General features: G+C 34.1%; 1 pseudogene; it reads left to right on the forward strand.

Moving 5' to 3' along the window:
* The first annotated feature begins 22,896 nt into the window (after positions 1-22,896).
* LOC100799558 (probable receptor-like protein kinase At5g20050) lies at positions 22,897-24,825 on the forward strand (annotated as a pseudogene).
* The last annotated feature ends 792 nt before the right edge of the window (positions 24,826-25,617 follow it).

Genomic DNA, 25,617 nt, shown 5'->3' on the forward strand with positions numbered 1-25,617 from the left:
AGATTTCTAAGCGCACCCCAATTACTAAGTTCACCCCCCTTTTCGTACTTTATGGAAAAGTTATGGATGCCTTACGGACGTGTTTCGGATTTGATTTTCATCTTTTTTTCTCTTCCCTTTCACCAATATTAAGTGAAATATGCTTACCTAAGGTTTTCAGAAATTTTACGAAAGCCACGAAAGCCCCAGAAACCATTTTTTAACAAAATGTGGAGGAGCTTGCCGCCCAGTTGCTTCCTCCTTAAGCAACCCAACTTCCAAAATGTTCCGGAAGGGCCTAGTTTCGAATTGATATTTACACCCCTATCTTGATAAGTTCACCCCCCCCCATTTTTATGTTTTTGGTTGTTTTCTTTTCAAAATCTCACGAAACTTTACAGAATCCATCGCGATGAGTGTTAAGCCTTCCGAAGCAATCAACAATGGTCCTCGAACGAAATTGGAGTGTAACAGTTTATTTACACACACCCCACTTTGCTAAATACACTCCCGTTTTCGTGTTTTTAACCGGTTTCTTCCCGAAACATCTCTGAGCTTTACAGATTCCGCAACGATGGGTGTTAAACATTTTGAGGTGGTCAAACGAAGGTCGCATGCCGATAAACAATGGTCCTCGGATGAAATTAGGGTATGACACTTGTGATAGTACAATAACTTAGTCCTGTCCTATCAAGGTCATCAGACCCTAACAAAGCATGCATCTACGTGATCAAGGTAAAGGTATACTAGAATGAAAAGTTGATAGCAAAGAGAACACACAAAACATCATTAAATAGATAAAAAGATATTTACATCAAGTACCTACAGGGAAGATCCAACAGAAGATTTTAGCTTTCCATAACCAGGAAGCCTTCTTTACAACAAAGAGAAGAACAAGATGAAAGATTGCAAAAATACAAGTGGTGAGGATGTCTCCTTCACCTCTAGAATCTCACAACCACTCACAAACTCATCTTAAGCTCTCAGAACAGCTTCCTTTTCAAGCTCTGGTCTCTGCAGATCTTCACACAGCAAAATCTCTCAAAACTCTCTAGAACTTGGACCTTTCTCTCTCTAGAATCACTAGACATGCAAAGCTTCAGCTCTCAGCCCAAACTCCCTTCACAAAATCTAATGTCAGGCTTAAATAGGTGGCCTTGTTCGTGCTCGAGCGCTTAGCACAATTCTGGACCACTTAGCGCACATTAGTGAATTTCGGCTTAGCGCGTACCTTTCTCGCTTAGCGGGTGGACTGAAGCGGTGCGCTTAGCGAACCTGCCCAGCTCATCTTCTTCCAGATTCTTCCTTGCGCTTAGCCAATGAGTGTTGCGCTTAGCAGACGCTCGCTAAGCCAGTGGATTGGCTTAACGAGAAGGTGAAAAATAGCATTTTTCAAAGCTTGCCTAATTAACCTGAAATTGAGAGAAAATGATTATTAAACACACAAAATGAAAGTACTAAGTATTTATTACCTATAGTTAACAGAAAATACTTATAACACTACAAAATAACCATAAATTGGGGAAGTTTGATACAATTTACACAGGTTTTATACACAAAAGTTAGTCGTATTCATCGACTAACAACTCCCCCAAATTTACAGTTTTGCTTGTCCTCAAGCAAATAAAGAACCGTTCACTGGTCCCCAAGTGACAATAACATGCAGTGACTATGTACAAAAGTGTATGCAACAAAAATTACTGATTGCATGATAAGAGAATGAAGTAAAATGCACTCATCACTTGTCATTCACAGAATATGCAGCTATTCAAAGAGAAGAATAAAATGTAAGTTGTACTATTAGATGAAGTTAATCATAAGACAAATATTAAGGAAAGTAGCTTAAACCACAGTCTCACGGCTACTGTTTCACTCAGGCACAAGTGTTTAAGTTATTCATTAATAACAACTAGCAAGATGATGTAAGCTCCATTGGAGCTTGTAGGCCTAGGATCTTCTTCATCAATGGATTCCTTTGCTTCTTGGAAGATGAATGATAGCGGAATGGAGAAGGAAGAGAGAGAGGAGATGCCACTTCAAGGAGAAGATGAGTCTAGAAGAAGCTCACCACCATAGGAGGTCATGGATAAGAGCTTGGAGGAAGAAGAAGATGAATGAAGGGAGAAGAAGAGAAGAGCACGAAATTTTATGCTCTAAAAGAGCTCTGAAATCTGAAGTTTAATTTTCAAATGATCAAAGTTGAAAAAATGCACACACATGACCTCTATTCATAGCCTAAGTGTCACACAAAATTGGAGGGAAATTTGAATTTCTATTCAAATTTCACTTGGATTTGAAATTGAAATTGTGGAGCCAAAATTTCACTAAATATGATTAGTGAATTTTAGTTATGGTTCAGCCCACTAATCCAAGATCAAGTCCAAGATTCTCCACTAAGTGTGCTTAGGTGTCATGAGGCATGTAAAGCATGAAGGACATGCACAAAGTGTGACTATATGATGTGGCAATGGGGTGTAGCAAGCAAATGCTCACCTCCCCCTCTAAAATTTATTCCTACCAAAAAGTATTTCAAACCTAAGGTGTCCCATATGAGTACCTAAGTTTGTATTGAAACTAAAAATAAGAACAAACCTACCTAATGAGTCCCTATGTACACAAATCATGAAGATGTTGGGTGCACGAGTGATTTTACAAAAGAGGGTTGCACCACTCAAAACATTCATCATACCATTTATTTTAGGGATTTGGTGCCTAATAATACCTTTTTTAGGCACCAACAAAGCACAAGGATTTAAGCTCTTACGAACCAAACCCTCATCCAACAACTCATTTACTTGAGGAATAAACTCAAGCCCAAGAGGTGTGGCAATGCTAACAAGTGTCTTTTTACAAAGGAGAAAATGTGGAGGTTGTCTAAGAGGGGAAATTTCATTAATATTTGTCTTTATTTCAAAATGTCTTTCCTTCTTAGCTAATCTCTTGGAGGAGACACTTACCTCCTTACACTCCTCCTTAGCCATTAAAGGTTGTCCTTCTTCTTGGGGGTAGATTTCTTCACTAGATTCTTCCCCTTTTGCTTCTTCACTTTCACTAGAGGAAGGTGAAGTAGTAGCCTCATTTTGGCTACTATAAATGTCTTGGCTCCTCATAATCATGGTTTTCTTGCGGGGGCATTGAGAAGTAATGTGTCCCCTTCCAAGACATTTAAAGCACTTTATAGAACTAATCTTTTCTTGCATACTAGCCTTAGGGGGTTGCTTTTCTATTGTCTTCCCCTTATTATCTTTGGGCTTAGAAGGTGCTGCCCCTAAGATGCCTAGACCTTGGTCTTTCTTTGGATAAGACTGAGAGCCATAAGATTTTAAAGTATACTTTCTTTTTAGTTTTTGCTCTACCCTTATTTCCCAATCTAAGTAAGCCTCTACATTGTCCTTCCCATGGAAGTATAGGAGGTTAATGTTAGCCTCTTGAGGATTTCTTTCATTTTCTCTCCTATGGGAGTGAGGTCTAAGATGTGACCTATGCCTTCCCTCATAATAGTCACAAAGTTCTTCACTTAGGCCCTTGCAAGAGTTATGACTACTATAGCAGGCATGTTTTTCTCTTTTCATTTCTTTCATTATTTTTCTTCTTTCTTCCTCTCTTATTTTCTCTCTTTCATCTTGACTTATTTCTTCCACTCTTTTTTTTACCTTTTTCTTTTCTCTCTTTTTTTTCTTTCCAAAACTTAAGGGATCTCAACTCATCTAATATCTTATACAAGGGGTCCTTAGGAGTAGAACCCTCACCATTAACACTAGATGAAGAATGAAAACTCATGTTGGTTCCTAAGTTATGGTTCTTTCTTGTTGGGAGTTTGAAATCAAAAGGTAAAAGAAACTATGGTTGAAACTATCCCAAAATAAACACTAAAAGAGGTATGAAAGATAAAGTAAAAACTAATTGGTAAAAGGTAAGCTATCTAGGTGGTTTGACAATGGAAGGTAAAGGAAATAAGCTATGAAAGCAAGCAAGAAATGTAAACTAGGCGAATCCTAAGAGTGTTTGGATGACCACATTTAAGGTTCCCAACAAAACACTCACAATCCTAAGGGAAAATTGCCTAAAATTATTACACACAAATGGAAGTAGGGTGACCTATTGGAGGCTCCCAACTTACTTCCAATGAAAGGCCTTTTTGTTACAAAATTTGAAAGCAATGAAAGTAAGTAATTGTCAATTACAAAATTACAACAAGGTCCTCAATTTTGGTGGTTGTTCTCTCTTTGGTGATTCACTCAATTTGGAGTGCTTCTTAGTCCAATAGCTCTTAAGGTGGTTTTCCCCTTGCTTCTTGACTCAAATTCTTCAAGGGATGACATCAATCTTCCTTTCCAATTCCCTATATGGAAACTCACAAACAAGGAAACAAAGAGACAAGCAATAACCAAAGACCCAAAAAATGAAATGAAAGCTAAACCAATAGAGTTTTAAAAAGACAAATTTTCAGGGATTTTCAACAATTAAAGCAATGAAAAGCATATAAAAACAAGCTAAGACTCAAAGAGAAACTTAGAATGACTTTAGAGTAGAGTAAAAAAAAAACTAAAATAAAAAGACTCAAGAAACATCTAGTTTTGGAACCTTTTTTCACACAAATTTTCAATTGAAATTTCAGAACTTGGATTGGTATAAAATAGGCACCAATTATAGAACAAATTTTTGAGCCAAAACAACAGCACACTTCCCTTTCACTTTTTTTTTCCTGGACACTGATTTTTCTGCCAACTTGCGTGATTTTTATTATTTTTTCTTTAATCCAAATCACTTGGTTCTTTTTTTATAATTTTTTTACAGATGTCTAGAAAATTCAGCAAAAATTGCAGCTCGAAACACGTAGTGACCAATTCCCAGTAATTTATACAAGTTCGTATGTTCAAGCTGCCAGCACCAGCGATTTCAACCTAGAAATCAAGAGTAGTGTTTATGTTGCTTAAGGCTTGGATAGTTATAATTTGTGTTTGCTTATGCTCAATTATCTTGAATAACAAAATTCAAGAGAGCTTAAGAATAATTTTTATTCACAAATCTAGCCACAACTCAGCACCACAACTCAACTTCATCATAGGCATCATGTAGGAAACTTAGAAAACAAAAAAAATAGTTCAACAGCAAGACTACTTCTAGGAATTGATTTAGAACATGTTATGAACTAAATAACAAGCATGAATTAGACTCAAAATTCAAAAGATAGGCTAAGAATGACTAGAATACATGAACAAATGTATCTAGAATTCAATAAACAAAATAAAAATTCAACACAAACTTAGAACATAATGTGACGATTACTATGACTAAACATGACTCTAAGACAACATGGATTAAGTGATTTACACTTAGATTTTTGTGTTTTCTTTTAATCAATATTTTGGAAGAAAATTTATATCTAAAGGTTCAACACAATAATATTATGAATGAAAAATGATAGAACCTAAAATCAACACAAAAACAAGATTCAAGAGTAGATCTAAAAAAATTGAACCATAGAAATGCAAGAACAAGTGTAGATCTAAGATTTAATCGGTTTATTTTTTTTTAATCTACTCTTAACAGCACCAAACCATAAGACAATGGAGGATATACATGGAGAATAAGATGAAGAACAAGGAATTAAAGAGAATTCACCAAATAAAAAGATAGAGGAAGCAAAAGAACATCACCTAGATGAAGATGCTCTTGATACCACATGATGTAAGCTCCATTGGAGCTTGTAGGCCTAGGATCTTTTTCATCAATGGATTCCTTTGCTTCTTGGAAGATGAATGGCAGCGGAATGGAGAAGGAAGAGAGAGATGAGACACCACTTCAAGGAGAAGATGAGTCTAGAAGAAGCTCACCACTATAGGAGGTCATGGATAAGAGCTTTGAGGAAGAAGGAGATGAATGAAGGGAGAGGAAGAGAAGAGCACGAAATTTTGTGCTCTAAAAGAGCTCTGAAATCTAAAGTTTAATTTTCAAATGATCAAAGTTGAAAAAATACACATACATGACCTCTATTCGTATCCTAAGTGTCACACAAAATTAGAGGGAAATTTGAATTTCTTTTCAAATTTCACTTGGATTTGAAATTGAATTTGTGGAGCCAAATTTTGGAGCCAAAATTTCACTAATTATGATTAGTGAATTTTAGTTATGGTTCAGCCCACTAATCCCATATCAAGTCCAAGATTCTCCACTAAGTGTACTTAGCTGTCATGAGGCATGTAAAGCATGAAGGACATGCACAAAGTGTGACTATATGATGTGGCAATGGGGTGTAGCAAGCAAATGCTCACCTCCCCTTCTAAAGTTTAATTGCACTGGGCTTCTCCCAGTTTAATTAAATTTATTTTCCAACACACACATCAAATATTCACTTAATGCATGTGAAATTACAAAACTACCCCTAATACAAAAAAACTAGTCTAGGTGCCGTAAAATACAAGGGCTAAAAAATCCTACATTTCTAGGGTACCCTACCTACATTATGGAGCCCTAAATACAAGACCCAAAAATAATGAAACCTTAATCTAATATGTACAAAGATAAGTGGGCTCATACTTACCCCATGGGCCCGAAATCTACCCTAAGGCTCATGAGAATCCTAGGGCCTTCTCTTGCATCTCTGGCCCAATCTACTTGGAGTCTTCTATCCAATGCCCTTGCGGGGTAGGATTGAATCACAAGAGGTCCAATCTTTGCACTTCATCTCATGCCATATAGTAAAAAATGTATAAACAGAATCAAAAGGACTTTCCCAGGCTTGTAGTGAGGCTTGGCTACAAAAATTCATTGGTTTTTCTAGGATTCAAAGGCTTTGATTCTAAGAGAGCATAAATCCTAGATTTATCCAAGTGATCTTTTTCATGAACTTAGCTTGCTCACTAGATTTTCACTTTTATTTGCTTTTGACCTTGTTACATCAGCACACTTTACCTTCTTTTTTTTTTAAACACTCAACATATGTGTTGTGTGTGCTGATGCTTTATCTCTTTCTTTGCATCCCAATTAGTTCCACTCCCCCAAATTTGAGGTAACTTGAACCATCTGCTCTCCTAGAATCTAAACAAGGTATCTGGAGATAATTATTTAAGTTCAGGGTTCAATTTTTTGACAATATCATTCAGCTCAAAAAGGGTGCAAAGGATGTAATTATCATTCAATGTAAGCTTTTTGGTCAAAGGGCTTGTGTATGTACAATCATGGCCTTCATCATGTCCTCATTTATACATTTCATTCTAAAATTCAGAGATTGATGCAAAGATTATTACTCACAACTAGTCATTCACTCATAGTGTAAGATCACACTCTCACCGATTTTGGTTTAAGCTTTTCTTTCTCAATCAATCTATCTACTGACTAACAATTCTAAATGCAAGTTCACTTTCTTGTTCTTTCTTTGTCTAACATACACACTTGTTCAAACTCATGAAAAGAAACACAAATTCCATCACAATCATGCATTCAATCCAAAATTAAACCATACACCAATTCTCACAAAAAGATAAAAGTGTTTTACTGCCATGTCATCAAAATCAAGTCAAACTGTTCCATATGCTTCAGAATAAGCAAACCAACTATCCAAAAATAAAATTAGCAGTGTATATAAACATAAAGGAAATACTATATTAAAACCATAATTAAAATAATAATAAACCAAAAAGCAAAAAGTGTCATCAGGAATCAAAATTCTTGTGACTGGTCCTGGGTATCCTGTGTCTGAACATCCTCCTCATCTGTCAAATGTAATACGGGAGTAGCTAGAGGAGAGGTGTCCATAGCCAGGACTGATGTAGTTGGATCCTCTGGCATCTCTAGAAGAGGAGTGGAGGGGTCTGCTGCAAGCTGATGTGAGGGTATGTCCTCCCCTTGTGCAGAAGGCTCTAAAGTAGCCTCAAGGGATCACTCAGGCGTGGCAACAGCTACCTGTCTCACTTGTGTCTCCTCTGCCTCTTCTCCTATAACAAATGGCTCTGGGATGGTGGCCTCAGATGACTCATCCTCCACATGTTGAGGTACCTGGGCTGTGGGACCTTCACCTTCCCTATGAAGAGAAGGTTGGGTCCCAGGCCAGGCTACCAACTCAGTGAACTGCTCCACTGAAGGAATAGATCTTGGAGGCGCCACCACGTGTAAGCTCTGTAATAGAATAATCTGCCCCTGATGGATGCTCTGAAGCATGGCTTCAAGACACTGAAAATCTGTCTAAGCTGGGACAGAAGGGGCTGCTGAAGTGGATGCTGGAGTAGGAGCTGCAGAAGTAGAAGGAAGCTCAGCTGGCCTTGCCCTCGCCCTTCTAGCCCCTCGGATAGAAACTGTTAGATCCTCGGGGTTCCAGCAGTTCTTTCTGATGTAGGCCAAGTTAATGATCGGGCTCAGGCGCTCAAAAGTGAGGCTATCAGAGACAACCCCCCTGGCTCTACATAATGTGGTGATTAGAGTAGGGAACCCAAGTCTAGAAGTGTTAGACTGGGCTATAGAGGTCATTTGGCTAGAGATCAGCTCTCCTATGTTCATATCCATGCGAGAGACTAGGCCAAAGATCAGCCTAGCTCTATCCACTGTCAAGTCAAAAATGTGTGATGTGGGGGCCAAGTTGAAGTATGAGAGGACACTCCACACCAAAGCTAGTTTACTCAGATCCTTCCTAAGAATCTTCCTAGGATGGCCCTCAGAGTTCAAGATGAACCCTCGGCCAGGTATGCATAAGGCAGTCTCTATCTCTTTATAGTCTATAGGCTGTTGGATCAAGTGGCCTCAGAATAATTAAGAAGGGGGGTTGAATTAATTATTCCTAAACCTTTACTAATTAAAAATTTACTCTTCTAAGGCTTTTACTTATGTTGTTAAGAGAATAAGGAGTAGAAGAGAAACTTAACCAAAAGTAAAAGCGGGAATTAAAATGCACAGTGGAAAGTAAAATAGTAGGGAAGAAGGAGACAAACACACAAGAGTTTTTATACTGGTTCGGCAACAACCTGTGCCTACATCCAGTCCCCAAGCGACCTGCGGTCCATGAGATTTCTTTTCAACCTTGTAAAAATCCTTTTACAAGCAAAGATCCACAAGGGATGTACCCTCCCTTGTTCTCTTTGAACCTAGTGGATGTACCCTCCACTAGAATTGATACACAAGAGATGTACCCTCTCTTGTTCTCAGTCAACAACCCAAGTAGATGTACCCTCTACTTGTACCACAAAGGATGTACCCTCCAATGTATTAAGACAAAGATATCAGGCGGTTAAACCTTTGAAACTTTGTGAATGGGGATACAAAAGAATTCTCAGGCGGTTAGTCCTTTGAAAACTTTTGTATAAGGGAAAGAGAAGAAACAAAAGAATTCTCAGACTGCGTCGTTTTGAATTCTTTGACAAGGGAGAAGGGAGACACAAAAGAATTCAGGCGGTTAGTCCTTCATTCTATTGGAAAAGGGAGAAGAGAGACACAAAAAGAATTTAGGAGGTTAGTCCTTGGTGAATTCTTTTTGGCAAAGGGAGAAGAGATGAAACGAATGAATAGCACAAGTTTTCAAGGTTTAGAAAACCAGAAAACTTTGGAATGCTTTTGGTACAAAGAAGAAGAAGAAGTTCAAACAGATTCAAGGCTTGTAAAGGATTGTAATGAATTGATTGGATTGTTAGAAAAGATTGATTGAAAAAGCAAAACAAAGTCTTGCTTTTATAGACTCTTCATGTCTGGTCAAGAGGACCATTTAGAAGAGTTATAACTTTTAGAAAAACTTAAAACCAATTTGAAAAAGTCAAAAACCATTTGAAGAGTTACATCTTTTGATTTATTCAGAAACAATCACTGGTAATCGATTACCAAATCAGTGTAATCGATTACACAAAGCTTTTATGTGAAAGGATGTGACTCTTCACATTTGAATTTGAATTTCAACGTTCAAAGGCACTGGTAATCGATTACCAAAACATTGTAATCGATTGCAGCTTTTTGAAATCAATTGGAACGTTGTAAATTCATTTGAAAACTTTTTAAATTCCATTTTGCTACTGGTAATTGATTACAACAATCTGGTAATCAATTACCAGAGAGTAAAAACTCTTTGGTAAACATGTTTTGAGAAAAATCCATATGCTACTCAGTTTTTGAAAAAACTTTTCCATACTTATCTTGATTAAGTCTTCTCTTGATTCTTGAATCTTGAGTCTTGAATCTTGATCTTGATTCTTGGAAGCTTGATCGTTGAATCTTGATTCTTGAATTCAACTTTCCTCTTGAATCTTGAAGTGTTCTTCAACTTTCCTCTTGAATCTTGAATTGAGCTTTTTGTCATCAGCTTTGTCATCATCTTTGTTATCATCAAAACATCTTTGAATCAATCTTGATTCATCATGAAGCTTTGCTTCTACAATGTCCCCCTTTTTTATGATGACAACTTATGAAATCAAGAAACACACACACACACTTTTTCCTAGTCGATCACTCACATAAATTTCCATTCTCCCCCTTTGTTTTTGAATTTATGCTTCTCTTAAAATTAAGTTGATTACTCATGTGAGTTCTTGATTTAATTCCTATTTCTCTCCCCCTTTGACATCAACAAAAAGCCAAAGTGCGTAACAAATTGGAAGCATTCAAATATAACTAAACATCCATACAACATTCATGGAAAAATATCAACCAAATCATGAAGCAAGAACAATGAAGCAACAATCATAAATAGATTAATTATAAAATCCACAGTCAAATAACATACTTAATATTTGTTCAAACACCATGCAAATAAAGAAATAGTAAATTGTTCAAATATCATAATAATATAGATTATTTGGATAAGTCACTGACATCTATTAATCCTAATTCTCTTCTAATGTTGTAGAAGGTATCTTTACTTAGTGGTTTTGTAAAGATGTCTGCAAGTTGATTTTTAGTATCCATGAATTCTAACACAACTTCACCTTTTAGAACATGATCTCTAATAAAATGATGCCTAATTTCTATATGCTTGGTTCTAGAGTGAAGAACTGGATTTTTAGATATGTTTATGGCACTTGTGTTATCACATTTTATGGGAATATGATCTAATACTATTCCACAGTCAGATAGTTGTTGCTTCATCCATAGAATCTGTGCACAACAACTACCAGCAGAAATATATTCTGCTTCTGCTGTGGATAAAGCTAAACTATTTTGTTTCTTGCTATTCCAAGAAACAAGTGCAGACCCTATGAATTGACATGTACCACTAGTACTTTTCCTATCTATTTTTGATCCAACAAAATCTGAATCTGAGTATCCTACTAGGTTGCATAAAGAATTCTTAGGATACCATAATCCTAAACTAACTGTTCCTAATAGATATCTTATGATTCTTTTTACTGCCATTAAATGTGAAAACTTTGGATCTGATTGAAATCTTGCACACATGCATACACTAAACATAATATCTGGCCTACTTGCAGAAAAGTAAAGTAGAGATCCAATCATACCTCTGTATTGCTTTGGATCAACCGGTTGACCAGATTCATCTTTGTCAAGATAACAACTTGTATTCATAGGAGTAGCCAAGTGTTTTGAGTTTTCAATTCCAAATCTCTTAATGAGTTCTTTGCAATACTTTGCTTGATTGACAAAGATCCCATCATTTGTTTGTTTGATTTGTAGTCCGAGAAAATAATTTAACTCACCCATCATGGACATCTCAAACTCACTTTGCATATCAATAGAAAACTCCTTGCACAAAGATTCATTAGTAGATCCAAAAATTATATCATCAACATAAATTTGTACCAATAGGATATCATTGTCTTTCTTTTTTATGAATAAGGTGGTATCTACTTTCCCTCTAGTAAAGTTCTTCTCTAATAGGAATTTACTTAATCTTTCATACCAAGCCCTAGGTGCTTTTTTTAAACCATAAAGTGCCTTCTTTAATCTATAGACATGGTCTAGTTTTTGTGAGTCTTCAAACCCAGGAGGTTGTTCCAAATATACCTCCTCTTGAATTAGACCATTTAAGAAAGCACTCTTGACATCCATTTGATATAATTTAAAATTCATAACAGATGCATATGCTAATAACATCCTAATGGCTTCTAATCTAGCTACAAGTGCAAAAGTTTCTTCATAGTCTATACCTTCTTCTTGGTTATATCCTTTTGCTACAAGTCTAGCTTTATTCCTAATTACTATACCATTTTCATCCAATTTATTTCTAAATACCCACTTAGTTCCTATGATTGGATAATCTGAAGGTTTTTCTACTAATTCCCATACATCATTTCTTTCAAATTGATTTAATTCTTCTTGCATAGCTACTATACAATGATCATCTATAATAGCTTCTTTAAAGTTTTTAGGTTCTATTAATGAAACAAATGCCATATTATTGCATAAATCTTTAAGAGAATGTCTAGTTGTTACCCCTTTTGAGATATCACCGATAATGTTGTCAAGAGGATGATTTCTTGAAGTTTTCCATTCTTTAGGAAGATTATCATTTTCTTGTGCTGTGTCATCTTAATCATCCTTGTCTTCATCATCTCTCTTTCTTTTCAGATTTCTTTCTTCATTTTGAGTATCTTCCAAAGTATCTGCAATATTATCAACAAACTCCTTTCTTAGGGAGGTAATATTAGTTTCATCAAAAGTAACATGTATTGATTCCTCAATTGTCATGGTTCTTTTGTTGTATATTCTAAATGCTTTACTATGTAAGGAATACCCAAGAAAGATACCCTCATCTACCTTGGCATCAAACTTTCCTAGGCTTTCTTTACCATTGTTTAGAACAAAACATTTACATCCAAAAACATGTAAATGTGCAATGTTTGGTTTTCTATTGTTGAAAAGTTCATATGGGGTTTTCTTAAGAATGGGTCTGATTAAGGCTCTGTTCATAATATAACATGCGGTGTTAACCGCTTCTGCCCAAAAGTATTTTGGAAGAGGTGTGTCATTTAAAAGAGTTATAGCAATTTCTTCTAGGGCTCTATTTTTTCTTTCTACTACTCCATTTTGTTGGGGTGTCCTAGGTGCAGAGAAATTGTGTTCTATGCCATATTCATCACAAAACATTTCAAAATCATTGTTTTCAAATTCACCTCCATGATCACTTCTAATGGAGATAATTTTTAGATTCTTTTTGTTTTGAATGACTTTGGCAAGTCTTCTAAATGCATGAAATGCATCATTTTTATGCGTAAGAAACAAAGTCCAAGTATACCTAGAATAGTCATCAACAATTACTAATGCATAGTAACTTCCACCAAAACTCATGACCCTAGATGGTCCAAACAAATCCATGTGTAATAATTGCAATGGTTGAGTGATGGAAACAATATTTTTAGATTTAAAAGATACTTTTGTTTGTTTACCTTTTTGGCATGCATCACATAACTTATCTTTTTTAAATTTTAATTTAGGTAAACCAATGACTAGATCTTTTGAAATTAATCTATTTAGATGATCCATGTTAATATGAGCAATTCTCTTATGCCATAACCATGGATCACAATCTTTACTTAAAAAGCATCTATCATTTTCAGATTTTTGTTTTAAATCAATCATGTAAACATTATTTTCTCTAAAACCGATATGTTCAATATCTTTGTCATGTTCATGCTTAATAACACATTTTTCAGAATCAAAATATACTTTATATCCTTTATCACATAATTGACTAACATTTAATAGGTTATGCTTCAAACCTTCTACAAGTAAAACATTTTCAATAGGAGTAGAAGAACTCGTACCTATTTTACCGACTCCAATAATTTTGCCTTTGTTGTTGTCGCCATATGTAACGTGTCCATTTTTCTTAAGGGAAATAGTTGTGAATTTGGATACATCACCCGTCATGTGCATGGAACATCCACTTTCTATGTACCACTTTTTCCTTACAAAATCTTCTTTGTTATTCTCATAAGATTTTATCATGAGACACAAGTTGACTTGGCCTTCATCATGATCTTGGAATAACCTGTTCCTGAAAATACTTTTGAAAAACAAAGAATCTAAAGAGGCCATTAATCTTGAAGTGGTTAGACTTTCTACAAGATACTTGCTCTGATACCACTTGTTGGATCAAGTGGCCTCAGAATAATTAAGAAGGGGATTGAATTAATTATTCCTAAACTTTTACTAATTAAAAATTTACTCTTCTAAGGCTTTTACTTATGTTGTTAAGAGAATAAGGAGTAGAAGAGAAACTTAACCAAAAGTAAAAGCGGGAATTAAAATGCACAGCGGAAAGTAAAAGAGTAGGGAAGAAGGAGACAAACACACAAGAGTTTTTATACTGGTTCGGCAACAACCCGTGCCTACATCCAGTCCCCAAGCGACTTGCGGTCCTTGAGATTTCTTTTCAACCTTGTAAAAATCATTTTTCAAGCAAAGATCCACAAGGGATGTACCCTCCCTTGTTCTCTTTGAACCTAGTGGATGTACCCTCCACTAGAACTGATCCACAAGAGATGTACCCTCTCTTGTTCTCAGTCAACAACCCAAGTAGATGTACCCTCTACTTGTACCACAAAGGATGTACCCTCCAATGTGTTAAGACAAAGATCTCAGGCGGTTAAACCTTTGAAACTTTGTGAATGGGGATACAAAATAATTCTCAGGCGGTTAGTCCTTTGAAAACCTTTGCATAAGGGAAAAGGAAGAATCAAAAGAATTCTCAAACTATGTCGTTTTGAATTCTTTGACAAGGGAGAAGGGAGACACAAAAGAATTCAGGCGGTTAGTCCTTCGTTCTTTTGGAAAAGGGAGAAGAGAGACACAAAAAGAATTAAGGCGGTTAGTCCTTGGCGAATTCTTTTTGGCAAAGGGAGAAGAGATGAAAAGAATGAATAGCACAAGTTTTCAAGGTTTAGAAAACCAGAAAACTTTGGAAAGCTTTTGGCACAAAGAAGAAGAAGAAGTTCAAACAGATTCAAGGCTTGTAAAGGATTGTAATGAATTGATTGGATTGTTAGAAAAGATTGATTGAAAAAGAAAAACAAAGCCTTGCTTTTATAGACTCTTCATGTCTGGTCAAGAGGACCATTTAGAAGAGTTATAACTTTTAGAAAAACTTAAAACCAATTTGAAAAAGTCAAAAACCATTTGAAGAGTTACATCTTTTGATTTCTTCAGAAACAATCACTGGTAATCGATTACCAAATCAGTGTAATCGATTACACAAAGCTTTTATGTGAAAGGATATGACTCTTCACATTTGAATTTGAATTTCAACATTGTAATCGATTACAACTTTTTGAAATCAATTGGAACGTTGTAAATTCATTTGAAAACTTTTTCAAATCCATTTTGCTACTGGTAATCGATTACAACAATCTGGTAATCAATTACCAGAGAGTAAAAACTCTTTGGTAAACATGTTTTGAGAAAAATCCATGTGTTACTCAGTTTTGGAAAAAACTTTTTCATACTTATCTTGATTAAGTCTTCTCTTGATTCTTGAATCTTGATCTTGATTCTTGGAAGCTTGATCTTTGAATCTTGATTCTTGAATTCAACTTTCCTCTTGAATCTTGAACTCTTCTTCAACTTTCCTCTTGAATCTTGAAGACGGTCCAACAGTTAACAAATCCAAGATCGCAGTTTTATCAGAACAGGTTTAGGTAAAACTTGAAATATCATAATTTCAACCTAAGTCAATAAAACTCCACAAAACACAACATCTGCATCAAACAAATCACACATGACTAATTCACTCAATACCTCAACTCATCCAAATTAATCAAGTAATCAAATAACACAAGAAAAACATCAAACATCTATTTTTAGTTATCGAAATTTCTGGGCGTTACAGGCTACATCCTCATCATCCCGAATAGTCCAGGCACCCCTGCCTCTGCCACTAGTGATTGGTACATTCCTAGGGTTTCTAGTATGACCAAGGATGGTGCGACTAGATAATCCATTTTAATCAAACTTTAGGGAAGACATCTTCAGGAGTGTAGGCAAACCCAAACAACCTCAAATAAGAGACTCGACAAGGCAAAAATAGATAAACTTAATAGGTAAAGATAGAGGTAGGAAATACACAAATACACACATGAAAGCAGAAAAGGATGAAAGAAGCCAATGTATACAACAATTGCAACAATTTTTGATGAAGAACAAGGCTCCTAAGCAGATGCGTGCCAAAAATGGCAATTATGACAAAGTAAAAACAGTTAAGGCAAGCAAAGTAGATAAAGAGACACATAAACAAAAAATGCAGATATGGGTTTTGAAAAAAGAAAGGATAGTTAGCTCACGGTTACCTGACCAATCGCACCCAAAAATTGAATAAGAGAACATTCAACAATCACGTTCATGGAGGACCACCACATGGCATCAACTCTTTGTTTGTAAAGTTGGCATTGCTTCTCTGAGACAATATTGACTCAAGGATAACTATTCTAGGGTAAATATTGGCTTCCTACTTGTTAAGTCAACATTGTCTCTCTCAGCCAATATCCACTTAGGGGCAAGTATTCCAGGTTAAATATAAACTTTGCATGCGAAGGACATGCAGGACATAGCTTAGCATAAAAAAGATCAACTTAAGGATGATAAGTCGACGACGAGTTTAAGGCCTTAGTAATAACCGACTTATAGTAACTTTATGACAACCCTTAGAAGTACTGAGTTCAAAACTCTCTTTCTCGATGAAACTATGATAAATAGACACCCTATAATAATATAGGGACTCTCCCTGAACATATTTAATTACACCTAACTCCCAAAACTCTCTCTCACTCTAATTCTCGCTATGTAATTCTAGCGAATTGCATTTTGGATCCTACACCGTAACAACATATTGAATTAATCCAATAACCCGATGAATTTGAACCGACCAAAACTGGAAAATCTTGATTCGTTCAGATTATTGGTTCATATCCGATTAAAAATTACAAATCCAATGAGTTCGGATCAAATCTCGAATTTTGCTTTTGAAATCCCAATCTAATCCACCCGATTACTTAGTATCTTTTACTTTTTTATATTTTTTTTAACATTTAGAGTTTGAGCCTTTTAGCCCAACCCAATTTTATTGTATTTTTCATTTTAAGGCCACTGATAAATTATTATTATTATTATTATTATTATTATTATTATTATTATATAAGACATGATTTAATTTTTAACTTAAAATTAAACATGTTCCATATTAGACTAATAGTTAAAAAATATATTTTGAGTTAAACGTATTAAATTTCATACTATTAAAATTACTTTTGTAATATTTTTAAAAAGTTATTTTTTATTTTTTATAATTATAAATACGATGACCCAATTTGATCCAATCCGATTATAATCGAATTAATTTAAATCAAATTGTAGATTTAAATTGAATAAAATTTTATTCAAACTAAAATTAAAATTAATTGGATCATATAAAAAATGTCATAAATTCAATCTAATGTGACCCGTATTTACCCTTTGCTTCAAACTCTCAAAAGACTTTGAATCATTCTAGACTTAAGACTAACCTGACTTTCTTGAATTCCTTTACTCGACTTCTTTGTGGTCTTATGATTATTTTGTTCTCTTTTATTGCAATAAAATAAAATATTCAAACCCTGCTTCGATTCGGTGAGTTGAAAATTACCTACGACAATAATTTCTTAAACGGAATGATAAATAATTGGCCCAACTCCTGAAGAGATGCGGGTTAAGCGCCCTCTTGCAATATAACGCATCGTGGACTAATTCATGTTACAAATGAATTTTGTATATTTTAATCATTCGTATAACCAATCCATAGAGTTGACCTTATCCCTAATTATCACTAAGATCTTGATTTTTTACAACCACAATTGAATCAAGAGTCGGTTTGAAAATGTCAACATGTAGCATTCACATTAATTCTTCCCTGGTTTTCATTCCTTTTTTTCTAGTTAGTGTTTTGTTTTTTTTCCTTGAAAAATCATTAGAGGATGTGGTTATTCTAGTCTCATATTTAGATGTCTCATGATGGCTTATTTTATTCTTAAAATCATTTTTTCAATAATTAGTTCTTAATAGCATATAGAAATAAAAGTATGATTATTTTATTGTCAAAATCTTACAAATATTTGTCAATTGTATTTGTTTAAAGGCATAATCATGCCTTATAATAAAATAATTATTTTCCTAACCATATATTCTATTAAAAAAATTACCAGGTAAGTTCAGAAAAAGAATTAAATGCTACCTCACTTTTTTTCCCTTTTCTAAAAACTTTATAGTTTATATATATACCATGATTAGTCACGAACAAATTGATATATTCTTCTCCATATTTTATAACGGAGCTATATATAACAGCGTATAGTATCAGAAAATAGATTGCTTAAAAAAATATTGGAAATAGTGCGCTGGACACGTTGATAGACCATTTTATATAATTTTGCATAAATTATTCATATATGGGTACTTATTTTTATTTTAGATTGTAATTTATCCTTTATTTCTTAAAAGGTGTAAAATGGCCCTTGGTTTTATATTATAATTTTTTCATTTATTTTTTAAAAGGTGTAAATATCCCTAAATTAATTTTTTTAATAGCATGTTTATAAAAAAAAGCTAAAAAAATATATTTAAGGGATCATTTTACACCTTTTAAAAATAAACAACCAAATTACAACTTAAAATAAAGATAAAGGATCGTTTTGCACCTTTTAAAAAATAAAGTATTAAATTGAAACCTAAAATAAAGATAAGGAATCAGTGAAATTTATAATTTAGCCTATAATTTTCAAATGATTAACAAACATTTATTTGTATTTTTTTAAAAGGCTTAATTATTGATTTGGTCTCTAAATTATTTTAAATGCGTCAACTTGGTTCCCAAATTTTAAAAAATTTCAATTTGGTCCTTCAATTCTTAAAAATGCATCAATTTAGTCATTACGTAGAATTGGATTGACGATGTAACATCTCTGATTGTCAACTACTTAGTAGCTCACACTCTACGTCATTTCACATGATGATATTTCACTCAACTTCCTCCTAATTTGTCCTCGAATCACACTGTACTGGGAGAGAGGTCTACTTCGATACCATTTAAAACATCCTTGATTGTCGACTTTTCAACGACTCACACTATATGGTATTTCACACGATGACACTTCGGTCAACTTTTTTGTTGGTCACAACCTTCCATTGTTTAGAATCCTCCGTAGGTAGCCATTTCCGTGATTTGACAATCTACTTTAGTTGCTTTCAGGATCAATGACTATCCCCACAAACCTACACAATACTTCTTAGCGTACTTTGTCTTCATTTACACATTTTTTGGGAACTTCCCTGAAGGCCACGCATTTCATAAATGTTCCAAGTCAAACACACTTAACTGTGGAGTTCTTAAGTATGGGCTACCAAAAAGTAGATGCATCTTGTTGGTATATGTAGTATCAATTAATTCTCTTAAGTCATCCTCAATTGTACAATTTCATACATGCACAACCTCTAGATCCCTCCCATTCCAGTGTTATTTGTTCGAGGTGTTACAGACGCCATTAGAATTGTGAATTTTGATGATTTTCTTTTACGAATAATGACGATTTTTAGCCACCACTATATTTATTATTATTTTAAAATTAACACAACCACCTCTATTCACCATTTCCTTCGTTCTTCCATAAACACCACCATTGCTCACTATCATCATATTGCCACCTCCTTCCTCCCTACATAGTCACCAACACCACCATACCCACGGTCGTGCATAAATCTCTCTTCAAACCTGCATGATGCACACCCTAGGTTGTAACCTCTATGCACGCACCACCTTTGACATGTGTTGCTCTCTCTCCCTCACCTACACATGCAGTGACCCACCTAGTAACCTTTGAGTGCGCATGTGACCACGATACCACCACATCTATGAACTATGGCATTACCTCCACCATCCACCATTAATGAGCCAAACACCAACACAACAACCAGATCTACCTCCACCAAGCCCAAAAATGTCAGATTTTCCCATGATGGTGATGTTGTGTATGGTGGTGTTGGTGGCTTGCTAATGTTTAGGGAGGAAGGAGGTGGCAATGATGATGATTAGTGGGTGTGTTTAATTTTAAAATAATAATCGATATGGTGGTAGTTAAAAACCTCCATTATTCCTAAAAGAAAACCATTGACATTCGTAATCCTAACGACATCAACCCAATTTGACGGAAAGGACTAAGTTGATCCATTTGTAAGAATTGAAGGACCAAATTGAAGTTTTTATAAATTTAGGAACCAAATTGTCACATTAAAATAATTTGGGGACCAAATTGATAATTTAGCCATTTTAAAACCATATTGTATCTTTTTCTTTTTTTTTTCTTTCTTTTTATACTTTTTCATAAAATATATATAAATATGTAATTTTTTTTACTATGAGAAGTTTAGGTGAGTTAGGTCCTAAGGACTCACCAAGACCAAACCTCAAAACTCAATGGACTCTTACAAAGGTACTTACAGATTACATTTAAAAAGATTCTCATATCAGTAGTCGAAATTGAACCTACATTCTTGTGAGATATAAGTTTGTTTCTTATCAACTGGATCAACATTTGTTGGTACATAAAAATATTTTCAATGTACATATTTTACATTTGTATAAGCAATATAATTTAAAAAAGTCGATATCCTGAAAACATAACAAAAGTTTTTAATTAATATTGTAAATGAAAAGCTACCTATAAGAGTAATATATATTAATAAAAAAAATAAGAGCACTATTAATTCCGAAGGTCAAGTTGTGTGCAAGTTGATTTGATTTTAAAAAATAGTACATTTTTACAAGAGAATCTAGATCAATTGGTTAAATAATATGAGTGATTTAAAAATTCATTTATCAATTTGATCAATTATATATTACAAAAAAAAATTCAGTGGTTAAATTAGTGATTCACTCATTTTTTATAAAAGAAATTTTTAATATTATTTTAATCTTAATAAATCTTAATTTAAATTTGATTTTCAAAATTTTAATTTTGACACACCACATCGATAAAGATGATAAGTCTTAATTTAATAATTTATACCATAAATTTATCTCTATAAATAAAAATATTATTAGTAATATTTAATATAACTAGCATTTTACACAAGATAAACTATTATTTGTACATAATTATAATCATTATTATCAAACTCTCGAATTAACTAGATAAATCTTACAAATTTACGATTTTACTTATCCTCTCTAAATTGACTTGTATGTCAGCTCTCTTTTTAGTAGACTCGGTAGACTTTGCAAACTCAGTAGACTTTGCAAACTCAGGAAACTCTCAAGTTCACTACCGAGTCGCCAAGTCAACAAGTTAAAAAAATTATATCAAAATATAAGTCATTTTTGTTTTTTTTTTTTGTGTGCATTTAGGATTTAATATACCTCAATTTGGTGTGTTGTTCTCAAATCGAATAATCTTCATCACTAACAACATCAAACCCGCAATGGGATGCTCTACCACTTCTGTCACCTCCACAAGTTATTATCTTTTATTGATGAATTACTAGACTTGATTATTTAAGTATTATGGAATTTATGATTTATTATTTTGCTTTATTATATTATTGAAATGTTTAATTGATATGTTATTTATAGATATTTTATTTTTGTTTTTTATGAAATAGACTCTTACGTGTCTAAAAATCGTATCTATGGAGCTTTCACGAGTTTACATAGACTCTTGAATTTGATAACCATGATTATAATTATAATTTATAATAAATAAATATTTTTAAATTAATTAATCATATTATAATTAAAACTCATAATAAATAAATATTTTTAAACATGTGAATTTTATATTTATATTTTTAATAGATGATTTGATTTTTAAAATAAATTTATTTTTTGATAAAAAAATATAAGGTTACTTTTAAATTGAAATGGATAAGTAGTTAAGAAAATAAAATACCTGGATAAATATAAAAGAAGAAGAATTTGAGATGAATATGAAATATATTTTATACTTAGTTGTGGAGAGAAAGAGAGTATTGAGGACTAATTGACCAAATGAGCAAGTAGTTTTGTTTTAGTCGAATAAAATCATTATAAGTCACAAAATCTTCCCTATAAGAATTTAACATATAACTACATCTACATCGTTTAAATTTGAGATATTTGATTAAATTGAAACAATCATTTATCTGTTGATTCACATGCTCGATAATGAGCTTTAATATCTTTTAAATCTCTATTCATTGCATTTTTTTTTAATCTTCTAAGAGATTTATTATTATTATTATTATTATTATTATTATTTTATTTTAGTTGTTGATATAAGAATTTCTTATCCTGTAATAATGTGACTAATACTTATTACTTATTAGGAAACACATCTTATACAGTTATAGTCTAAATAATGGGGTTTAAAATGTTTCTTTTAATATAATAGAAATTCATATTAAAATTTTATAATGAGAAAAATAATTATATATTGATAGTATAAAATTATACTTTGACATTAAACTCTAGATCTTTTATAACAGGAATTAAAATAATAAAATGAATGAAATGGGTTTAATTTTAGAAACTAAAAGAAAAAGTCACATACATACAAGAAAATTTTAAAAAGAATTAATCGGAAAAACACATTTTATATAAACTAAAAATATTCCTTAGAGATCAAATTACAAGTGTAACTTGTATCAATAGCAAGTACTTGCCTCTCTCCAGAAAAAGGTAGGAAAAGGAACTCAATAGTTGAACAAACTGAAGTCCAAATTGTATCGATTCATCAGAGTACTTTGGACAGAAACAAAACAACTGTCAGGGACTTATTTGCCCTTAAAGCAAGTGAGACAACAATGAGTTTCAATATCTTGGTTGTTTCTAATCAATTTGAATATTGTAAAAACCTACCCAAAATTTTGAGTTTTGGCTGTTTTGAAGATGGAAATGGTCAACTCTTGGTCCTTTTCTTCGCTAACCATTCAAAAGAAAGTTAATTACACTTCTTTTTCTCCACTCACAAGCATAACCGCTGAACCACTCAACTCTTAGGTTTTCAGATTACAAACGTGGAATAACATACAGGCGGTTTTGCTGCCCTTCCATCTCAACAAAAACTTAAGTTTAGATGGATGAAAGGAGAGTGAATACAATAGCTGCTATATCGGTGATTGCACTGATTATTCTCATAGTTGTTGCTCGTGTCACGTTGAAGCTCTCAAAGGCATTCTTCCTGATTTTTGGTGCTGGTGATACTGTGATTCTTGCAGTCTTTGCTTATGTACTTGTGAGCATAAGTTACAACCGCAGAAGGAGGCTATTGGAGTCACAGTTGAAATCCCAAGGCCAAGAACTTCGCATAGAGTACAGTTTCTTAAGGAAAGTTGCAGGGGTTCCCATTAAATTCAGATACAAGGAGCTTGAGGAAGCCACTGATGGGTTTCAGGCACTGATTGGAAAAGGAGCATCAGCTTCAGTCTTCAAAGGCATTCTCAATGATGGAACTTCGGTCGCCGTGAAACAAATCGATGCAGAGGAAAGAGGGGAGAAGCAGTTTAGATCAGAGGTTGCAGCCATAGCTAGTGTGCATCATGTAAACCTCGTGAGGCTATTGGGCTATTGCAATGCTCCTACAGCACCTAGGTACCTTGTTTATGAATATGTCTCAAATGGGTCTTTGGATTGGTGGATTTTTCGCAAAAGGGTACCTCATAGGCCATGATTGCTATTGATGTTGCTATTGATGTTGCCAAGGGACTTGCTTATCTTCACCATGATTGCAGGTCAAGGATCTTGCACCTCGATGTGAAGCCAGAGAATATACTTTTAGATGAGAATTTCAGAGCGCTTGTTTCGGATTTCGGTCTGGCAAAGCTTATTGGTAAGGATGAGAGCCACAAGGAAGTGTCTGCTATTAGAGGAACAAGAGGGTACTTGGCTCCTGAGTGGCTCTTAGAGAAGGGTATTTCAGATAAGACTGATATATATAGTTATGGGATGGTTCTCTTGGAGATTGTTGGAGGAAGGAAAAACATGTGCTCGGTGGAAGATGAAAGTGCCAAGTCCAAAAGAAAATGGCAGTATTTTCCTAAGATTGTGAATGAGAAAGTGAGGGAAGGAAAATTGATGGAAATTATTGATCATAGGTTGTCGGAATGTGGGGGTGTTGATGAGAGGCAGGTTAGGACACTGGTTTATGTTGCTTTGTGGTCTGTTCAAGAGAAGCCACGATTGAGGCCTAGCATGGCCCAAGTTGTTGATATGCTTGAAGGGCGTGTGAGGGTGGAGACACCACCAGACACCAGAATGGTTGTTGTTGATTTTCTAAGTGTGGATGAAAGTGCAACAGATAGTAATACCATGCCAAGGTTGGACTTTGTTTCGAATCAAAGAACACAAAGCAATGTGGAGTGTTCTTCTACCTACTCGTACGCTACCACTGTTTTGTCTGGAAGATAGAGATACCTGTAATTAGCTACTCAGCCTTTGGAACCAGACTGATACATTTTTTTCATAATATTGTTTTTTTTGTCTTTATCTCTCAATCACATCATGCATTTTATTTTATATTTCTTGTAAAAATTAATATAAGAATTTAAGCAAGGATAGCATTTGATGAGGACATAACCAAGGACCATGAAGCACTTGAAGGTCCGATGACCAGAGTCAGACTTAAACAAGCTCAACACGTCATAGAGACAAGGCTGGTCATTTGTATAGCTGCCATTGATGATGATTGAAGGCCCAAGTGGAGAAAGATGAAGGCCCAGAGGCAGAGGCACTACCAAGACTACTAATTGTTGCTGAAGGCCCAAACTAACTTGAAGGCCCAAGTTAAATAAGTTTTTAGTTATACTTTGTTTTTATTGTAATTTTAGCCTAAACTGTTTAGAAGGCCCATGTCTATTTTTTATCTTTTTGTTCAGATACACTATAAGTATTTGTTTTTGTTTTCAATAAAGGGACTTTTGGCATTTGATAAAATTTGGTGAGAGTTTCTCTCTGGGTTCCTTGTTGAACCAATTATCAGACTTATCAAGGTAATCCTTGTGGCGTCTACCCTGACTTATCTTCCTTCACCGGAAGTGGCGTCATCCAAACCTTCGTAGCCTGTATCAAACGATCCGCTCCTGCTCAGGTTCACATCAGCATTACTGTAATACTGTTTATAATTTATTTGATTCTCCTTGGTGTTAATTATTTCCATTCTGGGTTATATTATTACCTGTTTCTTTGGAATGTGTAAGCTGAAATGAAGTTCCTAATTTGATCAGTAAATTACATTATTTGGTCATATATTTATTTTCTTTGTATTTGCTGGGTCTTCAAACATGGCCAGCTACTTTTGGAAAATATGAATATTATGTCAGTCTTGGCATTGTCATTTTGTCAATATTATTTACGAGTTCCAAACAAATGAACTTTGTTTGGTTGAACTGAAAGTTTAACGAAAAAATATGAGTCACACTACTTGAGTCAAATGCAGATTTAAGACAAAATTTGGCACTGAATTTGATGGTAAACAGAAACCAAACATAAACATGCTCATAATCATTCTAGTCCACTTGAATCAGCATTAATTAATTGAGTTTGATTTGATTTGTAAACCAAATGTTGTTCAAACGTAAGAATCAACTAATGGATATGCAGCCATTCGTTCAAAACAAAAAATACTTGGATTATTATAAAAAAAAAGTCTTTTTACAATGCTGCATCAACATCGATTAACCAAAAATCGTTATCAAAATAAACAGTGTCATTTA

This window comes from Glycine max, chromosome 4 (assembly GCF_000004515.6).
Source record: "Glycine max cultivar Williams 82 chromosome 4, Glycine_max_v4.0, whole genome shotgun sequence".
Classification (NCBI taxonomy): domain Eukaryota; kingdom Viridiplantae; phylum Streptophyta; class Magnoliopsida; order Fabales; family Fabaceae; genus Glycine; species Glycine max.